The sequence below is a fragment of the Culex pipiens genome, chromosome 1, assembly GCF_016801865.2.
Source record: "Culex pipiens pallens isolate TS chromosome 1, TS_CPP_V2, whole genome shotgun sequence".
NCBI lineage: Eukaryota > Metazoa > Arthropoda > Insecta > Diptera > Culicidae > Culex > Culex pipiens.
Window position 1 is genome coordinate 109,813,355 of NC_068937.1, and position 8,624 is coordinate 109,821,978.

The following is an 8,624-nucleotide window of genomic DNA, read 5'->3' on the forward strand; positions in this document are numbered from 1 at the left end:
CACCCCTTTAAATAGACGGAACATCGGCCCCGGTCCTTGAGGCACATATCACCATCAATTTTCGTTATTTTTCAATCTAGGAAAACGTGCTATCGCAAACGAATTGAGGTTTATGCAAAAAAAAAGCGAGAGAGAGAGCGGATGGCAAAATACACTGCGATCGAGTAGTTTTTCACATTTCAACACTTGCCCCGCTTGGAAATACGATTGCGAAAGGGCTTTTCATTTTCCGCGCTCGGACATGGTTGCCATCAAAGGCGATGCAAAATGTGAGCAACGCGCGCGTGCCAGTTGCTGTGAGTTGAGCGATTGAGTGGGCACTATATGGGTGGGAATAAATTGGAGAATGATAACCGAAAAAGTAAACTAGATCAAAGCGATGACGTTTTCAATCACGGGAATGCAGGTTATGAATTGTTTGTAAAGCAAAAAAAAACTATGGTTAAAAAAATATAAAATATCTTTGAGAAAAATTCAAAAAATTTTACAACACGACTGTCGTAAATTTCGATGTTTCTGTGCTATCCTGTAAAAAGATATCTGGGATTCCTTTCTAAATGTACATAAGAACGAATTATTGAATGAGGCTCTGCCAAGTTTGATAAACAGAAAGAGTGCTGAAAAAAATGTTTTGCAATTCCAAAATAGTAGTTTATGCAACAAGTTGCAAAAAGAGGATTTTTTCAGCATGAGTCGTACATTTATCCAACGAGGTTCACCGAGTTGGATAAATACGACGAGTGCTGAAAAAATCAAGTTTTGCAACGAGTTCCATACAACATTTTTTGCAATTTCGAAAAACACCCATTGAGTGAAATTTTAAGTCGAATTTTCATGTATTTTGTCAATAAATCGTTTAAATCAAAAAAATGTTGAAAGGTGTTACTCTTCGAAACAAGTGCTGAAAAGTTCAACTTTTCAGCACCCATTTCAGTGCTGAAAAGTAGAACTTTTCAGCATTTATTTTGAAAAGTGTTGCTATTCGATTCTGTTATTTTTGGTACAGAAAAGTAGGCTATTTCGTCGTTTAAGAATGACAGGAAAAGTAAGTTGTTTCACGACGGAATTGCAAAAAACAACTTTTCATGTATTCATGTGATTAGTCAATTCACCGTTTGACGTCATGAAAAGTGTTTATCAAAACAGTATTGGGCTTCATTCATAAAGTACGCCACGCTAAAATCAGCCAAAATTTACCCCCCCCCCCCCTCCTCCCTTTGTCACGCTTTTCCTATACTTACAATACGCAATGTCACACTTGCTCAGACCCCCCCTCCCCCCTAGAGCGTGACATACTTTATGGATGACGCCTTGAAAAGTTTCCTTTCGATAGAAGTGCTAAAAAGGTTAGCGTCCGATTTCCCGGGGTTACAAAAATCCCTGGAAACGGGAATTTTTCAATAAAATTCCTGGGAAATTTGAAATTTAATGAAATTTGTTCTGACCCAGGTTCTGATCAACATTTCGTCGCCGTCGTGCTAACTTGTCGTATGTCGATTTTTGGTTTAAGAACGCCATTTTGTGCAACTCACAATGCCTCACTTTTTGACATTCACAGATCCCCAAAATTCGCTTTCAATCCTGAAATATTCAATTAAAACCGAAAAAACTCCGTGCATTTTTGTCACTTTTCAGATGAAAGAAGTTTCAATCTTGTCGTGATATCTTGACACAGCCTGAAAATTGATGTAAGTGCGAAAATTGGCCAAAGGGATTTCAGGTCAGAACGCGTTTGACACAGGCACGAGCTTGACTATCGTAAACATTTTCAGTTATAACTCGGGACTCCAGCAAACAAATTCAACCAAACTTCAGGATAATGCACAGAATGATCAACCACACAAAACGTGTTTGTTATTGTTTACATTGCGTGCACTCGTTTTTGTTTATTCAAGGTCAAACATTGAAACGCATTTTTCTCGGAACGTCAAAAAGCGACGTACGACAAGTTAGCACGACGGCGTCGATTTTGCAATGAAATTATAAGATTTTATTTATTAGCTGTACAACAAATCAAAAGGTGATCTAAGGTTTTTCTTTGAAATACTAATATTGTAAGGGTTGGGAGTGAGTCGAATGAATCCATGATCCACTTCTCTTTTGAACGTGCTCCTTTGACTTTAAGTGAACGTGTTGATCCTGTTGATGCTGTTTTGAGAAATTTGCAAGGAAATTAGTATTTTTTTTCGCTAGACCCTCATTTATGGTATGCTTTATGTTATATATTTTCAGCTTAAGGGTGCACAGCATCCAAGGAAGTTGTTGTCTTCTTACTCTAAAATAGTTAAATTTATAGACCCAATCCTGCAACAAACTAATTGTAAATATAGTCAAACTTTGTTGTATACTATTTCCTAGACTGTAATTTAGGGCTGAATTAAAAATCATATCGATAGTTCCCGTAATTTTGAAGATACTTAAGTCTGTAACAAAAATCTTGGTGCAAAACCTCTGGTTGATGTGCTCCGTTAACAAATAACTTCATAACTACCAAACCAAATGCCAAATACCAATTTTTTATATAACTTGGTAAACAAAAACGTCTGGATCTCGATTTGGCTCTTAGCGGGAAGGATTAATATGCATACCTTTTTTTTAATGATATAACACCAATTATTCTTTAAAAAAAGGTTACCGATCATCGTGTTTCTCTTTCTTTCCCAACAATTAAGCAAGAGCTATTCAATGACTTGAATGCTTTAAACATTAAAGTTATCTAAAATCAACCTAGTCTAACATCTATAACTATGTTATTTTTCAGAATAGCTGTTTAATACAATAACAACAATAATTTAAATTGAATTAATTCAAATTTAGTTCTTTATTGTTTCATTTTTATTCCAATACATTTTCAAAAAGTTGGTGCCAAAAAGTTAAGCAAATGAAAGAAGCATTGAAAGTTTACAAATTTCCCAGAAAACGAGGATTTTTTTCTGGAAATTCTAGGATTTTTTTTCCTGGGATGAGAAGTTGAACGCTCTACCTTTTCAGCAATCAAAAGAAGCTGGATATAAAATTTCGGAAATTATCCAAACTTACTGCTTCATACACTTTAGTGATATCACGAACACGACTCAAATTCCACGTACAACCACTAAAGTGTTAGTTCAAAACATCACCCTTTCTTCTCCAAGTTTTCCGAGTGTGTGTGTGTGAATTTCATATTTGTAATTGGGATTTTCATTGTTGACATGCCTCACTCATTTCAAACCAGCGAGCGTTCCCTGCTCAGCACCTAGTCTCACAAACACACAAACAAGTTTACACGACCACATAGACATATCACAAATCGCTTCGACGTGAGCGGAAAGTGGTTGTTCGTATGTGGCTTTGTGGCCTCTGCTGGTTGGGCTTCCGGACTTCCGGTACAGGAAAGAACACATGGATGTGAGTGTCGTGTGTTTGGTACCCTGCAAAATATTGTAATGGATTTGAGATGTTCAAAGGTTTTAGTTGAATTAAATATACAATTTATTACTTCACTTGAGCAGCTTGTAAAGTTGAATGATTTCATATTTGCATTGAAGTGCAAATAACCAAATATTATATACTGTGCATCAGGATATCAGAAAGGCCTTGACGTTACCTAAATGGTACATCATAACGATTTAACAGACGCACAACCACACACTAATCAAACCGGATAACTGGATTAGCATGATTAGAAAAGGAGTTGAACCGAAACTAATTTAAATTAGCTTATCAATCTTCGGTGAAGCATGGAATGAATAGATCAGGTATCGAGGAAAATTCCAAAGCCTAGCTTCCCTCAACTGACTGTTTTGTGCCACACCGGTGGTGGCCAATCTTTGGATGATGTAACTAAATTTTTAACAAGCGCCCATAATCCTGGCTTTTTCCGGAGAGTTGTTTCGTGCACGTGTCCTGTGCGATGTTGTTTTGTTTCGTGGAGGGAGGGGGGGAGAGGGGACATTACCAGGTAGAGGATGGGAAAGTTGTTAACAGTTTTGCGCTGAAAATTGGTGTTCTAGTTTCGGCGGTAGTGCAATGTAACAGCGAGCCAGCACACCGAAGGGATCACGTCGGACATGGGCTCAGTTTTGGAAGTTGCGCTGAGTTATTATCGACATTTTACGCAATTGTTTGGTTGGGCACAGTTAGCAACGAGCAACGATCTGGAACCCAGAGTCATGTATGTCTATGAGACATACCAGAACTCATAGTTTTTGCTGATACCCGTCGAATGAAGTCAAGATGATCAAAATCCATAATAAAATAGAAATTTTATGAATGATTTTAGAAATAGCAAAAAAAATCGATTTTTTGTGCATTTTTATCCAAAATGATCCTATTTCAAAAGCTTATAACTTTTGAACCCCGGGGTTTAAAGAGTTGGTCCAGAAGAATGTTTTTCATGTATCGGCGAGATCTTTCGAAAAAAAAGTTGGTCTCGTTCGTGTACATCCTTGGACCAAATCCGCCCATTCTCCTTTGAGCATAGGAACATTTTGGACATTTTCCCAGTCACGAAATTTTTCTAGCATAACTGGTTCTGCCCGAATCCTGCTAGAACGGAAGAACATTTCTGCTAGAATGCTGTAAGAATATCCAGCTCTGTGAGAACTCTGTAAGAATCCTGCTAGAACGTCTTTGCTGGGTTAGAAAAATAAAACCTCTTGCCCGATTGAACTTTAGCATTTATAACGTTTATCGATTGAATTATAATGTTGAAACCGCAGCATGTTTTCTCAAAACTAAATATCAGGATTTATTAAATTTTAGCAAAAATAAACACAATTTCGTAACAGCATGATTCGAAAAAAAAGTTCTCCGATCGGGCTCAACATTTTTCTGGGGGTTCCTTGGCCAAAATAATTAGACCCATATTTATTTGTTTGGCCATTAGGGTGACCTACGCCGTGTTAGGGTGGTCCGAAAAACGCCCATTTTCGTCGATTTTCGCAAAAACCACATTTTTCAAAAAATCATATCTCCGCGCCATTTAATCCGATTTTAACTGTATTAGACGCAAAAGAAAGGTGATTAGTTTGGCTATTTGGGAAAAAAGCAAAAAGTTTCAAAAATCTAGCGTAACATTTGAAAAGGTCGTATGAAAACTTAAAATGCTGTTTTGAAGGTCTCGGGACCAAAGAGCCTATGTCTGGAAATATTTGTACCTGATTACTCGGAAAATTTTACAAAACATATCAAAAAATGGTGAAGTTATGTTTTCAATTTTCTGAGATACGATTTTTTTTAAATAAAAACTGGGTTTGTCGGCACGCCACGCGCAAAAATGGGAAAATGACGAAAACGGCAAAAAATCGACTTTTTTCACTTAAACTGCGACAACTTGAACATTTCATCGATGAGCTATACATGTTAGGGTACCAAAAGTTGCGTATTTCAAATTCTGCAGTTTTCGTGGGGAATTGCTGAAGAATTTTCTCAAATATCCTACAAATAAGTTTGGGTGCTCTCCTCATCCAATTATTTGAACGTGTATGTTCAAGTAAAAATCTTAACATGAAGGACGCCAGGACCTATGATTTTTAAGAGAATCTTCTCGTTTTAGGTTAATTTTTTTTTCAAATAATTAAAAAAAAGTCCAATAAAATGGCATACAACATCGCCCCATTCTTTAAAAAGCCTTTATTTCCTAATTTTGAAAAAGAGCGAAAGAGCCGTTCTAAAAAGCCGCTCATTTGAATGAGTGAGCCAAAAGGAGCAGCTTTTCCAACCCCTATTTTTCTGTGATTTGTAGCGTGAAACCGAGAGGAGATAGAAATTTGTTGTCAAAGAGGCTGTCCACGTGGTTCATGAAATAGCTCAAATAAAAGTGAGCAAGCAATTCTCCATTGTTGATGTACCGTTAACAGCGGTGGCATTGATTCTGGGGGGGTGAGATTGGGTTATACAAAAATGCTATAATTTGTAAGATATAATCTCACACTTAAAAAAGATTTAAAAGATTGAATCTCCACATGTCTAGAAGAGATTATCCATTTTTTTTAAATTGCAGATTTGTTCATCTTCCATCTATCTACCTTTCACCAGAAAACCAATAAATCAAATTTTTTTTAGAAATAGCATTTTAAAGATTTTTTTTAAATTTCGTGTTAAGATCGAAGGTGTTTCTAAAGAGACAAGAACAGGCTTAACAAAAAAAATGATTTGTGTCCATATATCTAGAAAATTTAAATTAAATTCCATATACCTTGATCGTTCTAAACAAATCTGAATCTGACGCTGAAGACACCCTCCTCTCCAAGAAATCGAAATTCCCCTATCAGTACGCCCAGCCCCACTAGAGATGAAACCGAATCCAGACTTACGATTCGTTGTATTCACATGTGGAAATAAATCAAAGCCTAATTGAGCAAAACGGAATAGAACGCTGCCGTCTGTTTCTGCCAGCTGCTTATTTTATCCCGGTTTGCCAATCAACTGAAGCTCCTTTTGGCTGGAGATGTTTTGCCAAGGTATTTTGGTTTCGACTTTCACCATGGCGATATTTTTTTATTCTACTCCCACTTCCGAGGGCTGAATGTTGTGGGTGGTTAGGGAAAACACGTCCTTCTTCTTGCCTGCTCTTTTTCCCTTTCTCGGGATGTGCCGTGATTGCCCGTCGAAGTTACCCTCTGGTCGGAAGGGGAGAGAGAGAGAGAGAGTTCTATCTTGTTCCGGAATGCCCGTGTACATCCATTTTCGTTTCCGGTTCCCCCCGGTGGAACTCGAAGGAGCTGGGGGAAAATTTGGGCAACCAACAAGAGGCAAGCAGGAAAAGCAGCAAAAAGCCATCAATCCATGAATAAACGAGAAGAAGCAGCTTTTCGTCGAGTTGAAAGCGGCAATCGAGCTGGCTGACTGGTTGGTTCCAGTGGCTGGAAATTGATGTGATTTTCAATTTTAATTCTGCCGCCCAGCTTGTCGTTTTTCACGCTAGAGATGGGTAATTTATTTGCAACCGTGTGGAGGGCTGTGTGGAGATGATCCCGGCTGATTTAGTGCGTTTGTTGTGTTTTTTACGCAATTTACGCAAAACAGATGGATTCATTTTTTATTATCTGTATTGAATATTCGTTTAGTTTAATTGAAATGACGACACAAAGTGCCTGAGTTTTGCTTGAAAAACTTAAAGTTATTTGTACGAACAACAATGTTTCTTACACTATTACACTTTACCGTAAAAGTGTTTCTAGAAAGTTTTCCAGCCCCTCAAAGTTGTGACGGAATGTAGCAAAACCTACAGAGGGATGTCGGGTCCGATGACGACACAAATCTGTCATGTAACGCGCACACCATCGTGACAGCTCCATAAAGTACGTGTGAAAATAGACAGAATTTTAATTGAATTTTTCAACCAGTCTAACCCCAACCAGACCCAAGCACGAACGTTGTTTGCGGATAAGAAGATTTCCCGGAGTTTACCACTCAACAAAAAAAAAGAACCCCAAAGGGGTTTACCCCAACCGACGTGACAAACAAAGTGATGTTTTCTTTCTCATTCGCTGTCATGCTCGGTTGTCCCTGAGCTCGCTGTCCGCTGTCATGAATAGAAATCAGCTTTAAAATCCACGGGATCGCGTCCTTACAACTTGTTGGGAATTCACAAAAAAAAAAGACAACGATTCTTACCAAATTGATTTTAATGGCCGATCCCAGGCACTAAACGGCGGTCCACACACGGACCATTGGGCTATAAAAGTCAGCTCAAATTTAGATTTAAACCAATTCGAAAGTACTGCAAAATGCATTTGGCCGGGTACTTTTTTGTGGTCGCTTGCGAGTAATGGCAGTGCGGCTTTGCCGTCGGGTCCATCCGGTGGCGGTGTGATACAAACCGTGGGATATCGGAAAGATATGCGAAACTGGATAGGGGGAAAAAATTTCCTGTGCCAAAAACATGCTTTTGGTAAATGGCGGAAAACAGATCCGCTGGTCAGCCAAACTTTATCTTTGCGCGTTTTTAGTCCCTGTTGAAAGCTCGGATGAAATTCGTTATCGATGCGTTTGCGGTTTTTGGCATAGATTTGGAATTTATAACGCTGTTGTGTGTTCAAAAACTTAGAAAAGGTTTTGAAAAATGTATTCTGTTTGAAAAATGTTGGAAAGAAAGTATGGTTAGTTTAAAACATTATAAAATTGATCATGAACATGAGCATGGTTGACTTCCAAATGAGTTTCATCTCCGTTATTTACAGATCAGCTGAAATTAAATAATAAATCTAACATGATGAGTGGGAGCCAATCATCCATTCACTGTTCAACCCCTGAAAATTCCTACTTCATTCGTCAATACCGACGCCTTTTCAAGAAACTTGCAGTTCATCAAAGACAGGAATGTTCGTCCAATACTTGAATTTACAGACTCATCAGACATGGAGTCGTTCCATTCCTGACGACACCACATGAGACCGTCGAATCCATAGCATTTCATCCAATGATATGATCTTTCTGTTAGTAGGATAAGGTATTGGTTTTTCGATGCCTCTCGAACTACGTTGCTATGGGGAGAACTTCATTAATATAAACCCATCCGATCACCGATGCTATGGGAAGGAATTTCTGTTAACACACAAAACACTCACGCACAGTTATTTCAATACTTAATACAGAGAGAAGTGAATACTCTTAATACTATCATACTCTTTACACGGAAC

At 38.1% G+C, this 8,624-nt stretch overlaps 1 protein-coding gene across 1 annotated transcript in view; it reads left to right on the forward strand.

The window, feature by feature from the left end:
• LOC120429640 (alpha-mannosidase 2) overlaps window positions 1-8,624 on the forward strand; it is a 118,081-nt gene that overhangs the window by 26,275 nt on the left and 83,182 nt on the right. The gene's annotated exons all lie outside the window — the stretch shown is intronic.